Genomic DNA, 19,387 nt, shown 5'->3' with positions numbered 1-19,387 from the left:
TCCCTGAGTGATCTCATTTGTTCCCATAACTTTACCTACTTTCTAGCTTCTGAAAACTCTCGATTTTTATCTTTAGCACAGATAGCTTCTGACCTTATATGTCAAGCTGCCTACTAGACAGACCCCCTTGGAAAGAACAGAGAGAGGTAAATTAAACTCAAAATATCCGAACAAGTTTGTTGCTTTTTCTCTTTTGAAATTTGATCCTCCTTCTCTATGTCAAGTTGATAACATCTTCCTTGTTATTAACAAAAAATATATACTATTACAACTCTTATTCAACTGTACGGTGATATTTCTCTGTATAACTCACTGTATGACAACTGTGAGCTCCTTAAAGGCAGGAATCATGGCTTAATTTTTTTGTGTGTTGCCAGAAAATAGCACAATTTTGGCAGATATTCAATAAATATTTGATGAATGAGTGAACATGCCTCTAACATTTTGTTTTACATTTTAATTTGCATCCACCAAGTTGTTCAAATAGCAATCTTTGCATAAACATCAAACATTCATTTTTTTGTTCCCTATCCTCTAGCCCTCCACATCATTCATTTCACCGGTTATTTAATTCTGTTGGTTCTCCTTCCCTTGTAATATTGTCTTCATCTTCTGCTTGTACTCTTCTAAATTATTTCTAACTTGTTCTTATGACTTCAGTTTTTCCACTGTTCAATTCCTGTCAAACATATCATATTTAAACACAAATTTGATGATCTCAATTTCTTGCTTGAAGAGTCTTTAATGGTGTCCCATTGCCAGCAAGATAGTAACCTTTTAGTTTGGCAAAAAAGATTATTCTTAACTTACCTTCCAAGACTCCATAATTCTCCAAATACCCTATATACTATCCACATTATATTACTCTGAATTTTGAACACTCATTGTTTAGTTGCACTGCCTCTATCAATGCTTCTGTTTACTGGTCTTTGTTTCTTCTTAAATTATATTGGTAATTTTTATTCTTCAAAAAAAAAAATCATCTGTTTCAGAGAAGTCTTCAGATCCATTGCCATTGATTTATATTTACATATAGTATCATAAAACTTTTGGAGTATACTTTATCTATGTTTATGTCCTTATTTTATCTCTAATATATCTTTCTTCCCTTCCACCTCCCCAGATTAACCTTGCCTTCTTTTGGATGGCAGAGCAAGTCAAACAAAGCCCGGGCTTCTGTGAAGTTTCAATTAGATTGGTTCTACTCTGTTCTATTTTCTATATAAGGTTTATGAGTAACAGTTTGCTAAATATGTTAGAAAATCATTAATCTAAGGCAAAAAGCACAGAAATTCACAAGTAAAGCTATAATTAAGCTGCCAGGTTCCATAACCCAGCCCCCATTGATGGTCCCCAAGCCTGCTCCTATTGTGCTTGGGGTGATCAAACACTAAGGATACAACTCATGTGATTTAAATATGACCACATGATGGGCATCAAAATGTGAATTCATTAATTAAAAATATAACTGTATATAGATTGGCATACTGATATTTTTATGATGATCATATTTGTTTCTATAGCCATGCTACATTGGAAGAAAATTATAATCAGTAAGTCATGGATGATAATATAAATCAGAACCCAGAGTATTAGCGAAATCACAAAAAATAGAAATTTTGACAAAAGATAATTACAAAAAAATAAAGCACATAAAAAAAGCCCCACCTCATTAGTCCTCAGGAAAATACACATTGTAACCACTACTAGATACATAGTTTTACAGCTTTCAGATAGAGAGAAATTAAAAAGTCTTCACTTGCAAATGTTGGTGAATATGTGGAGTAATTGATACTGTTCCATATAGTGGGGGCAAGTAAAAATTTGATAACAACCACATTGGAAAATTACTTGGAAGTTTCTGGCAATAATTATTAAGATATGTATAAACTATCAATCAATTGCTCTCCTAGATCTTTCAAGAGTCTCTTGCATATGTACTCAAGAAGGGATATACAAGAATAATCAGAAGAGTACAGTTTATACAATAAAATAATTACAAAGAAAGTCTAAATTTCCATTAATAGAATGTTGAGAGTATAACTTGTGATGGAACATATACATGAATACTATACAACAGTGAAGTAAGTAACTCCTACAAATATCAACATGGGTGAACTGCTAGAGCATAATACTGCGCAAAACAAGCAAGCTGGAAAACAATAAATAGAGTTGGTATTATTTATACAAAGTTTTAAGACAAATAAAATAATGCTATATATTATTATTTAGTGGTATATACTAAGAGCACAGATAAATGCATGGGATGATAAAGACAAATTCAGTATAGTGCTTATTCCTAAAATGGCAAGCAAATTACATAAGGGCTTCAAATCTACTTGTGATGTTTTTCCTCTTACACTACTTAGTAGGTCCATAAATGGTTGCTATGCTATTCTTTATGTCCTTTTGGAAAACAGATTATAATAAAGTCATTGGCAATCATGGGGATTAGAATATAGAAAATTATATTAGAATACAGAGAAATAACACTTGTAAGGCTACAATGATGCAATATTTCCAATGGCCCAGTTCTTCCTAATTTGCCTCCTATCCTCATCACTCCACCAAAGCAGCTCTGACTAAAATTATCACTGAGTTCAATGTCTCCATTAAGAACCAGAAGTACAGGCATGGTGGCAGGTGCATCGCCATCACCATGGTGGGCGGGCTGGCTGACAGAGGGAAGGCCCACAGGGGCACAGTGTCTGGGCTGCGTGACCCAAGGAACCAGGGCTTCCTCGCAGGCAGGGCCGGGTCAGTGCGAAGCTATGGCCCATCCAGCTTTGCCTTTAACTCAGAACTTGAGGTCAAAACTCGCTGAGCAGAATAGACGCTGCTCCCGCTGGTTTCTCAGACCACCACACTTATTAATCCTAAAGATAATACCAAAAAGTCTGATAAAACTCTGCAAGCAATCAGCGTGTAGAACAAGCCATCAACTTGGCAGTTGGGAGGCTTGTTAAAGTAGGGGAAGCTGTAGCCAGTGAAAACTGGGACTTGAAAGAAGAAATAAATATTACCTGTACTGAAGCTAAAAAAGCAGGGAAAACAATTGCAGCACTTACAGATGTAAGCAGCTTGAAGCACCCAGAATCTGCTGGCCGTATCACAATTTTTACAGATAAACCAGGAAGTTATAAACGCTGTAAAATTACTTCTTTCTTCAGTGACAAAAGTGTTGTTGCTGGCAGACTGAGTAGTCATTAAGCAGATAATAACATCGAGAAATAAGGTTCTTGCAACTATGGATGGACTAGGGAAAGTAAATTGCTTTTAAGAGTTTGTCCAAATATTCAGTCAATTTGGAAACAAAGTGGTGGAGTTTGCACATCTAACCAGAGATAGACAAAATGTTTTGAAAGATGAAAAGAAAAAGGCAAAAATGGTAGCAGCTAGGGCAGATCTTCAAAAGTGTACAGTGATGTTTCTCACAGCTTCAAAGGTGTGTCTCAGGCACCCCAACTGTGAATTGGCCCATAAAAACAAAGAGGGCGTATTTGACAGGATGAAAGTGGCATTGGATAAGGTCATTGAAATTGTGACTCGACTGCAAACTCAATGGAGATATGGCATTTCATCTATTACTATTTTTACTGGAATTAAATAATTCCAGATGAATATTGAAACTCTTTGGAAGAATCTTTATTTTCAGTCAAAAGAGAATCTTACAGTGACATTGGAAGCCATCTTGGAGCATACAGAGGACTTTTCTGATTCTGCCTATATCGGCCATGAGCACCCGGAATGCATCTTGGAACTGTTGACTCATGTGAGGATGGAACTGCAGCAGTTCAGTTTCTGTGTGTATTCAAGCTCAAAGCAAGACAACAATAAGCATCACTAAAGAACTGGAACTCAGTATATTGAAACTCAGTCACAGCCTCAATGGATTTAAGAAAGAACTTCATAGTACAGCAACTCAGCTGGCAGCAGATCTGTTAAAATACCATGCTGATCCTGTGGTTCTAAAAGTATTAAAACTTATTGGAATAGAAGGAAATTTAGAAGGTTTGGCTGAATATGCCTGTAAACTCTTGGAACAGAAAAGAGCTTGCTGAGACCTGTCAATTGTTGCGACCTGTATCTGGGATAGAACCTCTTGAAATAACCTGTACACGTACAGAGAAGACATTTCAGGTGACTGACCAACAGATAATTTCTGCTACTGAAACACCGACATTACCTCCATGTAGTAAAATTGATAAAAAAAAACTTAGATGTATTCTGTGAAGCTGGGAAATCTGAAATCAGTGACATGTCAACACTGCTAAGATAAATCAAGGACATGTTTGAAGGAAGACAAGGAAAGAAATTTGACTATCTTTTACTTCCAAAGCCAATGAATAATAATGCACACCTGAAATCATTAAAGCCAGACAAACCTGACTCTGAGGAGAAAGCCAAGATAGCAAAGCTTGGACCTAAGCTCGGTTTGCTCACCTCTGATGCCAAGTGCAAGATCAAGTGGGAGAATCAGGAGAATGTGATTGTGTAATATGGACAGAACATGTGCTGTATGGCCTATTCTCTATGTTTATGAACTAGGGGAGATGGGCCAGTGAAAACTGCCCAGGATTTAATTCATTAACTGAAGGTTTTGCAGAAAGGAGCTTGAAGCTTGCTTCAAGTGTACAAGCTTTCCTAAAACAGCTGAAAGATGATGACAAGCTTAAGTAAACAAACTAATTCCTCTATGCCATAAGCTCCAGACAATAACTAAGACACCTCTGCAGAATCAAGAGTATCTAAAGGTTGGTAAGTGTATTACAATGACAAGATTCATGATGGCTATTTTTGTCCACCTTCTCTCACTTCGCTTTAGATTGCTGAAGATGTTTCAGATGGAAAACAACAGATGGGTCTCAGTTACAAATAAAGACTCCATGGATGGTAAAACTAGAGGTTCTTTTGAGGTCAGCTCTCTGAACACTATGTGGCAAAGCTGACATTTTTAGAAAGCAAATAATCCTTTACATTTTTAGAAATTCAATAATTTTACAAAAACCATAGTGAAATCTTGCTTTATTTTCTGATCATGAAACTGATTGTGAAGCTTTTTGACAACTAATAAACACCATAGTGGTTGTTAAAAAAAAAAAAAGTACAGTCATGGGATTCATATGACATGACCATTATTTTTTTCTTAAGTTTGACTGGCACAGGAAGTCTTTGAGAATGAGTCTCTGAGAATGACAATGTATAATAATAATAAGCTTCATTAAACATGCTTGCAATGTTTGGTGCTGTCTCAGATGTGATCACTTTAGTAAGCTAATAAACACAGTCTCCTGGCTGTGATACCTAGTATGTAAGTATCGATTCAGCAAAGCCTCTATCTCTGTTCTAATTAGCAGAGAACTTTAGAATTAGTTTGCCTTTGTCTGGAAAGGATAACAATATACCATCACAGCATTGCCTTAAGGGTACATAAATCCTTCAACATTGTATCACAATTTAATCTAGTATGAAATTGTTTGCTTTACTCACCCATAAAATACTTTATCTATTCAGTGATTTCCTATGTTGGTGATATTTTGTTGACAATACCTACTAATGGTACCTGGAAAATAGAAAGTATCTAGAAACCTTGGTACAATATAGAAGCACTTAAGGATGTGGAATAAATTTCCATGAAAATTAAGGGGCCTAAGACTTATGAAATTCTTGTGGGTCCTTTCATCTAGATCATATAAAATATCTCTATCCTAAGCAAAAACAAGTAATAGCTGGCTGACTGGCAATTCACTTGTGACCACAAAGGAGCAAGCTGAGGACCAATCTGACTCAGTAAAAATGACATCATGGAGAATTTGAAAGAATTTGCATCTTTTTTATGTATTATTTTATTTCAACCCAAGTAATATATAAAAAGTATTGTTTTATATAGATAATTTTTCCTTTTTGATTTTCTGACTTTAAGTCTGGAATCATTCTCCTTATTCTGAAAGTACTTCCTTTTCAAGTTGCTTTAGTGAGCATCTCTTGTTGGAAACCCTCTCAGCTTGTTTGTTTATTTATTTATTTACATTCTATAGATATTCTTATTTTTCTGGAGGACAGTATTCTTCAATAAATATTTAGCTGCGCAAACCTTTGTAGACTGACATTTAATTTCCCTCCACAATGTAAATATATATTTTCTCTCTTGGTTGAATTTTATTGCTGATCTTTTAAAAATAATTAGAGATGTGCTAGAATAATTAGGCATGTTACACTTGCTCTTTCTAGCCACCATATCTTTAATTTCTCTTGAATATTTGATTTTTCTCTCTGTGTTAAAATATTCAGATCTTCCTGTATTTATTTTATTCTCACCTGTATCTAATCTGCTATTTAATTCATCTTTTGCATTTTCAATTATTACATATTTCATTTAATTGCCTAGAATTTTGTGGTAATCTCTTTTTCTTTTGCTTATTTTTAAATCCCATCTTGTATTTTCTTCAGCATTTTAAATAAGGTAATTTTATTTCTGAATTTAATGAATCTAACATCTAAAATCCTTGGGCTCATAATGCTGCAGTTAATTTTTTCTGCAGCACTTTGCTTGAGGTGGTCTGTTGTAGCTGGTATTCTGTTTTTGTTTGTTTGTTTGTTTTGTTTTTAATTATGTAGTTATTTTTTGTTGATATTTGTTAGTGAGAATCTATAGAGACCCAATTGACGGAATTTGGATTTGCAAAAGTGAATGTTCTTTTGCTTCTTCCAAATATCCTGAGGATTTCAAATTGAGGTGGTTTTATATTACTGTCGAGTTCGAAATTTCGTCATCCAAATTTGCAGTATAAATTAGAACCATGAACTTTCATGAGGGCAGGACTGTTGAAGAATATTTGGGGAAGGGCTTTACTTTTGCACTTGTAACCAAGGCAGCTGACCACCAACAGTTTTCCTGTTGCCTTTCTTTGCTAGTCAATTTTCCACTCGGCTTTCCCTTTTCCACTGAGTCTGAAGTTCCTTTGAGGTCTAAACTATATGAAGAGTTTTCAGTTTCAACTCTTGACTTTGTCCAAACACAAAGATCTTTCTTTGTGTATCATGCTACCCTTAAAACCTTTATCTCTAAGACCTAAAACAAATGTGGTTTCACTGTTTTTCTGTCACATCACATTTTTTTTTTCTTGTAGATTCCTCTGGTTTTTGGCTGCTAGTAGTTTCTTTTATTTTCTAAACTCTGGGGATAATTAAATGATCTCACCTATGAAGTTAAAAGGATTCTCATTTTATTTTGTTCAATATCTTAAATCACATGAGTAAGAATGCTTTTCTGATTATCTTGTGTGTCTACTGCTAGAAGAAGCTTAGTGCCATCATTTTTGCTGTGAAGTAAATTATATGGAACCGCAGAGACCGTACTATCTCTCTCAATTAGATGTGTTTAGAGACCAACAGTAAAATTTCCTTAGGAGCACAGAGGAATCAAAACCCTTTAATTTATAGAATACAGTTTTCTTCCCTAGTATTTCTCCTGCATACATGTATATATTCATGAATGCATGCATGCACATGAAAGCAAAACAAAAACAAAACAGAACAAAAGAGAAATCACAAATATGGCAAGAAAAAATGATTTTGTTTACATTATATCTTTTATGTCTCTAAGAATATAAGAAACTTAGATTGATAATTTAAACCACTTATAGATAATTTTATAGTTGAATGTGTATTGTAATATTCTTCTTTATATTTTATAAATAATGACTGTTTAAATTGAACATTAAATTCCCAAGGATTTAAAAACTATGGATAGAGTACTTAGAGATTTACCAGAATAACATTTTAATACACTTAAGAAAAAGCTTAGAAGCAAATTGCAAATTATTCAAAAGTAAGCAGCTACCATTTCAAGGGTAAATTTTACTAGACCTTGCATACTATTAAAATATTGAATTTGATAATAACACTGCTAATCAACAGCAATAGCTTTAATTATAATTTTAAAAAACCTCCTTTCGTTAGGTAAAACCAGGGTGATTTACCTGATAATCAGAAATAATTGATTATATCAAGTACTTTTAAAATTTGTTCACTAAAAGAAAATATCCATTGCTTATGATAAACTGTAGATTCATGAAGAATACACTTTTTCAAATATATTTATTACATCAAGTACTAATATAAACATGTATTTAACGTTTTACTTTTAGAATAGCTAGACTATAAGCAATGAAATATCTAAAGTTTTGCATAATGATTTTAAAAATGTTATAAAATTCTTGCATATTTGAATCACATTACTATTGCTATCATAGATTATTTTGGGGACTAAAAATGACATTGCAAAATTGAAATAATATTAATTTAATATTGAAATATGATTTGATATTGATTAAAATTGATTTACACAACTGGAAATAAGTCCTTTTTTAGTCGTCAACATACCTATCAGAAATAAAAATACCTCTTTTTGTCCTAGATTTCAAATATCCATAGTGATTTTGGTTTTTCAACCTACACTTTACTAGCTTAGTAGAGGTCAGGATGTTCACACATAATTCTAAAAAATCCTTGTTTAACAGACAACATTTGAAATAGGTATAGAAGAAGGGGAATACGCAGTCAAATAAAAATAGTGTCCTAGATGCCAGGACAACAGGACCAGGTTGAAGCCTGGGTGGTGACAGAACAGGGTGGCTTGGATCAATCTCCTAGAAGCAGAAGACAATGAAAGATGGTGGTCATGGGAGAAAAATACTTCCTATCCTATGAAAAAATTGTAAACTAGATAAATAATTTATAAGCAAACAACAGCATAAGGCTATAACCTCACATGACTATTATTGTTTAAAAGTATGTAGTTAAATGATTTTTCCAGTGCTTAACTGAGATAAGAAAACCTATTATACCTATTCATTTAAAAAATATTTCAAATCAACTTTGCTAAAGGCACAAGGAGGTCCAAGATACATCAGATGTAGAAACTTAATTCAATGAGCTTCCACTCTAACTGGGAAAAAAAGACCAATTAATTAACTGATTATTTCATTCAGCAAATATAAGCTTATTACATCATGAGGAAGAGGCCAATGGATGAGTAAGGGGAACAGCGGAACAGCATAGTAAATACACAGGGAAAGGCTAAAGTTCAGTTGGCAAGGAGCACAGACTGTGAAGAAAATTAGTAGAAAACAAAGAAGTAGGAGGAGGATCATAGAGGACTGACGTGTCAGAATAAAGAAACTGAACTTTACTCTGCAATCAGAGACATTTAACTTTTATGAGCTGAGAAGCAACAAAATTAGAATTGTCCTTCTAATGGATTTCTACCCTCCCAGCAATGGACAGACAGCTTGAATTAGAAAGGAGGAAGAAGTTGAGAATTCAGATTTAAAAGCTATAACAATAGTTCAGGTGGTGGAAGTGAGGGTCAAATCAAGGATGCTGGCAACAGCAAAGAGAGGAGGAAACAGATGGGAAGGATTTTCTGAACTAGAAGGGACAGGTCTTGGCAATGAGTAGATTGTGGGTCAAGGTGATGTGCGATCTCAAGAGAAAACTGTAATGTTTCAAGTCTGAGTGATCTAGATCATGGAGGGGACAGACACTAAAACAGGAAACCCAGGAGGAAAAGGAATTTAGCACTGGGAGGGTGATTAAGTCAGTGTTTACATTTATTATTGTGGTGCAAATAGGATATCTGTGGAGAAGTAACCAGCAGATGATTCGAAATATAGGTGTGCATGCATGCACATTTGCATACAAGTGTGTGCAACAATACAGGTATAAAAACCAAATAAGACACCATTCTCATTTTCGGCTATACTGCTATTAATTAGCTAGAACCTTTCCTCAGGTTGTACATGCATCGTATATGAAGGGATGAATTTAATTTAATTTAGTGTCAACCAGTTGACTTTATTGGACCTCTCTGGCATTTCAAACTGTTAGTAGTCCACATTTCTCTAGTCTCCTTCAGTCTTAACACCGGTACAGGTACAACAATTTGTTTTGGTAGCCACAACCATCAACTGTTTCATCTTTAAGTCAGTTCTATGTATACCTTGCCTATTGTTTGTATGTCCCAGGCTTAGATAGGAAAATATGATCAACATCTGCATTTGGCTCACCAATACTGGTGATCTGATGTATCCGAGAGCTGAGGCAGACAGTGAGCAGAGCGGGTGGGGAGAAGGAGAGGGGAACTGAACCTTGCCAACTGAACTTTAGCTTTTCCCTGTGTATTTGCTATGCTGTTCTGCTGTTCCCCTTACTCATGCCTTGGGGAGAGAGAGAAAAAAGGAAGAAAGGGGAGGGGAGTGGAAGGAAAGAGCAGAGGGACAGGAGGAGAGGGGAAGGGAGGAGAGAAGGAGATGGGGGAATGGAGGGCAGTGGAAAAGATCAGGGAAGAGGGAAGAGAAGAGGAAGCACATGAAGAACCAGAATTATCTTAATACTGGCTCGCTTCTATAGAACACTACTATGTGTCAGGCAACGCTCTCAAAAGTACTATTATTATCTCTCTCTTTTTAAAAGAGATGACAGCTGAGACCTTTAAGCCTCTTTAAAAGGAAAGCAATTTTCTGAATGTTGCAGTTAGAAATACCGGCCTTTGAGGACTGACTCTGCCACTTATTAATTCTAAAACTGAGGCTCTTAAACATACAGCCTGACTCTCAAAAGGTTATGGAAGACTGATTACCACACAGGGGTTCTACCCCTGACTGGCGTGTTTCCCATTTTCCACCTGATTGCTCCTCCCCTTCTGAAGCCTTGAAGAACCTGCTCCTTGAAGCCCATCATCCCGATGACGTTCCTTTCGTACTACTCTAACGATAAAGCACGGTCTGAGCTTGCACTTGGTGTGAGGACTGTGCTAAGGATTACTTTTACATGGGTAACTTATTTTAACCCTTCATCCAACCCTATAATTATCTCCTTCTACAAGTGAAGAATCAGGGGCTTGGGAAGTTTAAGTAACTTGTGCAAGGTCACACAGCTAGGAAATATCAGCCTAGACCTTATAACTTCAGAGGCCCTTTTCTTAATTTCTAAAATATATATAATATATATTACTGAAATTGAGTTCAGCAAAACTGTTACATTGGCTCTTTTCATGTATGGGGGTAATAAACTGTGTGTTTGTATTTTCCAGTTTTGAAGATGAAATAGCTACATGTAAACACTGCTCATTAGCCTAGCATTATTACACCTTTCCTCCTCAAATTTAAGCACCCGGTACATTAGTAAAACGGTATAATGGGCATAAAGTATTCTTTTCTCCTAACCCTGCTACCACCTGGCACTTTGTATTACTCTAAGTCTCTGACTTTTTCAACTTTCTTTTAGTCTCCATTATTCGATCTTTTGTCCCTTGCATCTGGCCCTTCTATTATTCCTTTCATTTCTTCAATAACTTGCAAGTGCATTTTCAAGAATTAGATATCTGCACAATATGAAAATAATTTTTAGTCTACTATAACTATTTTGAGATCACTAATACAATACCAATGTTAATATTAGGAAGTTATCTCAAGCATTCAAAATAATCACAAATTATGAAAAAGTTAATGAATAAATTACTACACACAGTAAGGAATTATGACTATAATCATATGAACATACTTTTCACAGGTTGAAATGCCTCAAAGGCAATAAGAACGTGGACAAATGAAGGTCAAAATCCAGAGATAAACCTAAAAAAATTCAGGAGTTTAGTTCAATAAGCTCAAAAGTGGGGGGAAAAAAAACATTAGAAAGTCCATGAATTGCCACTACTTATGTGCCTGGTCTTTTTATCCGTGGTACATATGAGAGCACAGTTTCATTCAGCTGAACTACTTTGATTCTCGCTAAGAACTATGAGTTCAAAAGCACTTGAATATATGGGAAATTGTTGGGTTCAAGTGTGGGGCAAGCAATTGGTATGAAAATAAGGGAAGTTTAGAAGTTCATATTATAAACCAATTTTCCCTCTCCCATTAAAACCTAGTGGGATAGAAAACTGCTTCCAAAGAAACCTCTTTGAAATCACAGCTAGAGATTGCAGACATACTGGTTAGCTGGTAGGCTCACTTTGTCTTCTTTCTATAGCTGAATATAGACTTCTGTTGGAATAAGGATAAAAATATAAAATATATCGTCAAGTGCTACACAGTATGAACTTGGTGATTAATGGTATTTTGTGTGCATGGAATCTAAAAAATCTTTCTTAAAAAAGTAAGCATGGAATAAATATAAAGGCTTTCTCACTCCCTCTTCTTTCTATACTTCACCTCACATCAATAATACAGATATCAGCAATAAAGAATGAAGTAGAATGAAGAGAATATATATATATATATATATATATATATATATATATATGTATATATATACATATATACACATATATATGCATATGCATATATGTACGTATGTGTGTATATATACATATATATATGTATATATATATGTACTCTTAGCTTACTCCACACTGACCTTTGATGATGGTCAGATTTCTTGTATCGGGCACTGGATTAATAGGTATACCATGTATAAAAGCCATTGGCAGGTGACTGTGTGTGTATGTGTGTGTGTGTGTGTGTGTGTGTGTGTGTGTAGATCAGGAATTCAGTTTTGAACATTTGACCTTGATACTTAAAGAAACATGCAAGTGGAGACGTGTATATGATATATTTTGCCTATATAAGCATGAAGTTCAGAGGTATGGTCTATTCTGAACATATAAATTTTACAATTAAAGGGATAATGCAAATTGAAACTCAGTAATGGGAGTAAAAGGGGGAAATGAGTAGATTAAGAAGAAAATAAAGTTTAGGATCGAGACCTAAGGAAATATGAGGATGGAGAGTCAACAGCAAAGGAGACTGAAAGAAGGACAGCTAAATAAGCAGGCATCATAAGGGAGTGTGGCATTAGAGAAGCCAAAAAAATAGACTTTTAGTAACAGAGAGCCCTCAATTGTGTAAAAAGCTGCTAGATCAGCTTGTGTTATGGCAGGACTAGAAAGTAAAGTATTAGAAGTACTAGATTAGAACCAATAAATAAACGCTTTGGGATTCTTGGAAGGATTTTATGAAATGGGAAAGATGGTACTTTAAATGCTATTGAGAAGATCTAGTAAAACAGAAGAAATTTAAGATACAGGAGAGTGAATATTTCATAGTTTCTGTGATGGAGAAAGGGAATACCATCTGTATTGCTTAGGGTTCTTAGTTGCAAAACGCAAAATTCACTGTCATTGGTTTAAGCAGAATAAAATAATTGCCCTTGATTATTAGAGCCTCTGTCATGTTTATGTCCTAGTTACAAGGCAGATGGAAATTTGAGTCATATGTTATGTTACAGAGGCAAGTTTCATAACAAGGGATTTTATTAAATATTGTAAAGGTATTAAAGAGATGATTGACATCCACTATAGGAGAAATATCTACTACAAGAGCCAACACATGAGTGGAAGAAGTGGCCTGGTTAGTAGTTTAGAAATTCATCTATGGTAATGAGAGAAAAAAGAACAAATGTGTGATGATCTAGAAGTCAGTTTTGAGAGATGCTGTCTGAGGGCAATGATTTTTCTCAAAAAAGTAGGACATAACTTCATCTTCTGAGACTGAGGGGACTAGTGAAGATCTGAAGTTTGAGAATGTAGAGAAGATTTAAAATAGTCATTGTGGAGACAGAAAGAAGGCTGAAAAACAGAAATAATATTAATGAATTGTGTAGAAGCTTCCATGTAGGTTGATAGCCTTGTATTTATAGTGGTACCAATTTTTCCAACTAGATGACTTACTTTTAAAGACTAATCAGAGGCATGGATGACAATGTGGAGAAGACAGATACCCTGGCTTATTCTAAACTTTGAATTCTGTTTGCAAGTCCTTTAAAATGGCAGAGAAGAATGAGAGTTTAAAAATATTAGAAAAAATATCTATTATAGATCTAAAAATGTCAAGGAGGGTCTCACAGTCATACAGTACCAGCGGCTAATGCTATTGTACGAAACTTGGAGTGTACTTGAGCCATTAGTATCTGCACATAAAGACAGATCATCATCTCTATCATATGTTTTGTATGATGTGAGCTGGCCTATTTTTCCAGCCTGTCAATGTTTTTTGGGCTTTTATTCTATCATCCCTCATATTCACTTTCCTTCCAGGCTTTGCTTCACTTGGAAATTTCATAAAAAGACCGCATTTCCATTCAAGTAACTGATGAAAAAGTTGAACAAGACAGGGATTTTACATGGTCCTGTAACATGCTATTACGAGAGGAACCCAAGTGCTTAGATATGTGGATTCAGTAATCCTTTCCTCAGTGATAGAATCATAGAATTTTACAGCTATTCTACCCGCCCCACCACCAAATTTTTGCACAGCTGAGCAAGCTGATGATCAAGGGTTCAGTGATTTTTCCACAGTCATCAACTAGATGGTAAAAATTCAGGATCAGAATTGAGTTTTCTGACAGTGAGCCCTGGGAGTAGTTGCTCTTCACACACTATTCTCCTTCTCCTTATGTGAATCAAGTTTTTTCAAATTGAAAGTTTTTCTACACATCAAGTGCATTTTTATTTTCTACTAATGAATATAGGATAAGAATATGTCTCCATTTTTTTCTTTAAATACAACTGTTACTGTGAATGAGGTCCCAGGGAGTGTTACATTCACATAATCTGTCTGTCGCCCAAAATTAGAGTCAGGAGATAAATACTGCATTGGAATCATGACAATGAAAATGCAAGTTAAACTGAGTTTTGAGTTCAGTAATTATACAGTAAATTTTGATTCTGTGTGTTCCTTAAGGCTATGTTGATTGGAAACTGCAAACTGTCTTTGCAGCTATTGGCTAATAAACAAAAAAATAAGTATTCACTCACAGTCGAATTCAAAAACTGTAATATAACATACAAAGTGCATCTGAAAATATATTCTGGTCTTTAAGTTTAATTATAAATATTATTATAGTAATATATAAACTTTATGAGTAAATCTCTCTTTTTTTCCAATTGGAAACAAATTAGAATTCAGATTTAAGAATGTTTTCATACTCATTTAATCACTGTAGTACTATAGCATATAGGTTTTGAAAGCCATTTTGGGGTTTGAATTTCATATGTCTCATAATAATTGTGATAGTCAGAGAGGGTTACATAGTCTTTTTTAATTTACTCATATGTAAAATAACTATATGCTATTTGCAAAGTGTAAAGAGCAATCTCTATTTCGTGGTATTCGTTCAGTAAATGGGGAATGTAATTTTTGAGTTCTTAGAATAAGAAAGAATGGAGGACACACACATTCAATGTGTTCTCTTTTCCTGGATGGGATTTGTTTCAATTATAAATTTCACCATGGTAAGCATCTATAGATGCATCAGATAGAATTTTGGTACTGTAACTTGTATTGCAAAATGTTATAACAATTATGATGATCATATTCTTTTGTATATCAACCACTAACTATGGAGATAGTTTCTTACAGTCTTGTTTAAGAATGACTATAAAAATGTTAACATTAATCTACATCAGTAGTTGTCAGGCAGTTTGAATTAGCACATTTCCAGTTTTGGAAAGTAAAATTTTATTGGAGCCGTGACCATTCATTTACATTTTGTCTATGGGTAGCTTTCAGGCTACATCCATACAAAGGAAGAGTTGAATAGTTGTGACAGAGCCTGTATGACCTGCAAAGCCTAAAATATTTACTACTTGGCATTTTGCATAAAACGTTTTCCAACCTCTGTTCCACTTGACTAAAACCGATAAGGATGTGAGGAGAAAAGGCAAATACCTCAAAAATTTGTCTAGAAAATATCTTGAACTAGATTTGGAAAAATGTTGACATAATGCATAAAATTCTAGACTGTACTAAAAGAGCTGTTATGATTATTGAAACTTTCCCTAGTCTATATTTTTAAAATTAAAGTTTATTGGGGTGACAATGGTTAGTAAAGTTACATAGGTTTCAGGTGTACAATTCTGTATTACATCATCTATATATCACATTGTGTGTTTACCACCCAGAGTCAGTTCTCCTTCTGTCACCATATATTTGATTCCCTTTACCCTTATCTACCAACCCCCTTACCCCTTTACCCTCTGGTAACCACTAAACTGTTGTCTGTGTCTATGAGTATTTGTTTCTTTATTTGTCTTGTTCCTTTGTTGTTTTCAGTTTTATATACCAGATATCAATGAAATCAGATGGTTCTCGACTTTTTCTGTATGACTTATTTTGCTTAGCATAGTAATCTCAAGATCCATTCATGTTGTCGCAAATGGCACTATTTCATCTTTTCTTATGACAGAATAGTATTCCATTGTGTATATATACCACAACTTCTTTATCCAATTATCTATTCGAAGGACACTCTGCTTGTTTCCATGTCTTGGCTGCAATGAACATCGGAGTGCGTATATCTTTATGGATAAACGTTTACAGATTTTTTTGGGTAGATCCCCAGGAGAGGGATTGCTGGGTCATATGGTAATTCTATTCTTAATTTCTTGAGGAACCTCCACACTGCCTTTCATAGCAACTGCACCAGTCTGCATTCCCACCAATAGTGTATGAGGGTTCCTTTTTCTCCACAGCCTCTCCAACACTTGTTATTACTTGTCTTGTTGATGATAGACATTCTAACTGGTGTGAGGTGATATCTCATTGCGGTTTTTATTTGCATTTCTCTGATGATTAGCGATGTTCAGCATTTTTTCATATGTCTGTTGACTATCTTTATGTCCTCTTTGGAGAAATGTCTATTCAGATCCTAGTCTATTTTTTAACGTCTGCTATTATACCTTTTTATCAAAAAGGTGAACATATTTCTAATATTTTTTGCTGATTTTATTAGCTTCATTCTCCATGACGCCTTTCTAAATTTAAAAACAATGGAGACATCAACTTTGAAGGCTTTAACAGTGAACAAAACAATAATAGCTTTTGTTATTAAAAAAATAAAAACAATACCACCTCATATTTAAAAATTAACGTTTTCCCTGTAATATACAATGTTTCTTATAAACATGAAAACTTTTGTAAATTTATCATTAAAAATATATTAAATAATAAAAAAAGGTAATGGAATAAGAATCACTTGTTTAACAAATGCTTAACATGCATATATCACTAAATGACAGAATTATCTCAGCTATGTTTTAAATAATAATTTCACTGCATATGCAGTCAATGAATTGAATTTCTTTTTTTAATGTGACTTATAGAATTTATTATTTTGTTACTGAAGTGGTTTTCCTTAATGATCCAAGTTATAGTTCCACATCTAGAAGAAATTTGAAAAAATACGGTGATGAGCTCTTCATCCATACAATGCCAAAATCTTATTAAAAGATTGCTTTCCCTGAAGTAACTATTTTAAAGAGTATGTTTCCAAAATACCAAAATAATTAATGGAATCAGGAAACTTTACCAACACAGCTAGAATAGTTTTGGCTTATGATAGATGTATTACTTGATTAAATTTTCTGCATTTTCCTGATGGCTATTTTAATACTATATAGGTATATTCACTAAAGTCACCCACAAAAATGCTACCAAGACTATCAACTTGCTAGGTCACATTCTTTCAAACTAGTAGAAGAATATGGAGATTATATAGTAAATTAATATGTGATCTAATTTTGCCAAATACTTAAGCATGTTAATTTGTGAGTAAAGTTTCATTAAATTGTGTTTAATAAGCATTTATTGGGTTCATACCCATGCTAGTAACTAGAAATGCAAAAATATCTTTTCTCTGAAGAAACTCATAATATATAATAAGACAGAATACGGGCATACCTCGTTTTATTGCACTTTATCGCACTCCACAGATGTGTTTTTTTCATGCATATTATTATTATTATTTATTATTATTATTATTATCATTATTTTCACAGATGTGTTTTTTACAAATTGAAGGCAAGACCTTCCACCAGCAAAAAGATTGTGACATATTGCAATACTGGTTTTATTTTGGTGGTGTGGAACTGAACCCACAATATATCCGAGGTATGACTGTATAACAAAACATATAGACATAGGGATTATTTGTTATCCATCTTTTTATTTCTAAAGGAAGTCAAATTGATTAAAGAGGGTACTCCAGGTAGAAGGCACAGCATAAGCAAAGCAACAGAGGTGCGTGGAATGCACTGGATAACTGAATTTACAATCTTTAAGCCATCTCATAAGTATAGGCTTATCTTACTTCCATTGTAGTTTCACAGCTTTTCTTTTTGGACCATTAAAATATTAACCTGTTTCTACAATTAATTTTTTATGCCTACATTTACTTTGAACTTGGTTTCCACAAAACATTTAACAAAATTAAAATCTCATTAGTGCTTTAACATTATATTTAGACCTGAGCAAATCTAACATTATTAATGTGTTGTTATTTTTGTAAAATTTCTGTCTTCTTAGACAACAATGCAAATAACAATTAAAACAATAACATTCAAAATTTTACCAATAATGGCCTATTCAAACTTTTTGAGATCTTCCTCTAGTTAAATTTTAATGAAATCAAACAAAAAGGTAGAGGAGAAAAAGATAACACAGATCAAAATTTTTTAGGAATGCTACACAATTGTCATTAAAACATGATTCCCTGATGAGTTTCTAAGCCATTGGATGCATTTTGGTATTTACTTTCAAAACTAGAAATAGAAACAGGCTTCAGGACGATATATAACAATGTTACTAAGGTAACAATGATTGGATGTTACTTTGTAGATTGTACTATAACAGATATTTTATAATTATTATCATATTTGGTCATCTATATCTGTGAGCATATTAGTTTTCTATTGTTGCATAACAAACTACCACAGACCTAATGATGTAAAGCAAGATACATTTATTCATTCAGTTTCCATTATCTGGGTCTTCTCATCAGGGTTTCACTGGGATTAAACCAAAGTGTTGGCAGGGGCTGTCATTTCATCTGAAGCTCAGGGTCCTCTTTCAAGGTCACCAGTTATTAACAAATTCATTTCCTCTCAGATGTAGTAGTGAGATCCTTTCTTTACTTGCAAGCTGTCAATGAGGGACTGCTCTCAGCTCCTAGAGGCCACCCACAATTCCTTGTCAGTGACCCCCAGAAGCAGATCACAACATGGTTGTTTGCTGTCCTCCAGGCCTGCAGGAGTCCCTCTCTCCAGCTTTCCCTCTAGTCAATCACAAGCCAGTCTAATAAAAATTTAACATAATCATGGGGGTGACAATGCCATCACCTTTTGCCTTGTAACATATGAGTGGCCTAATCAAGGAATGATTATCTTATATTTACAGTTTCCACCCACACTCAAAGGGCGGGGATTATACAGGGCAGAACATACCAGGGGCAGGAATTTTGGGGACCTTCTTAGAATTCTGCCTACCATAGTGATGTACATATCACTTTGATTTTATAGATTAGGGAATTAGGATTTAGAAAGGTTTAA

General features: G+C 34.3%; 1 pseudogene; it reads left to right on the top strand.

Annotated features, from left to right (window-relative positions):
* Window positions 1-2,659: 2,659 nt before the first annotated feature.
* On the top strand, window positions 2,660-4,949 carry LOC109450872 (alpha-catulin pseudogene; annotated as a pseudogene).
* The last annotated feature ends 14,438 nt before the right edge of the window (window positions 4,950-19,387 follow it).

Source organism: Rhinolophus sinicus, chromosome 2, assembly GCF_057876585.1.
Source record: "Rhinolophus sinicus isolate RSI-liver-muscle chromosome 2, RSI-T2T, whole genome shotgun sequence".
Lineage (NCBI taxonomy): Eukaryota > Metazoa > Chordata > Mammalia > Chiroptera > Rhinolophidae > Rhinolophus > Rhinolophus sinicus.
This window is presented reverse-complemented; position numbering and strand designations above follow the sequence as displayed.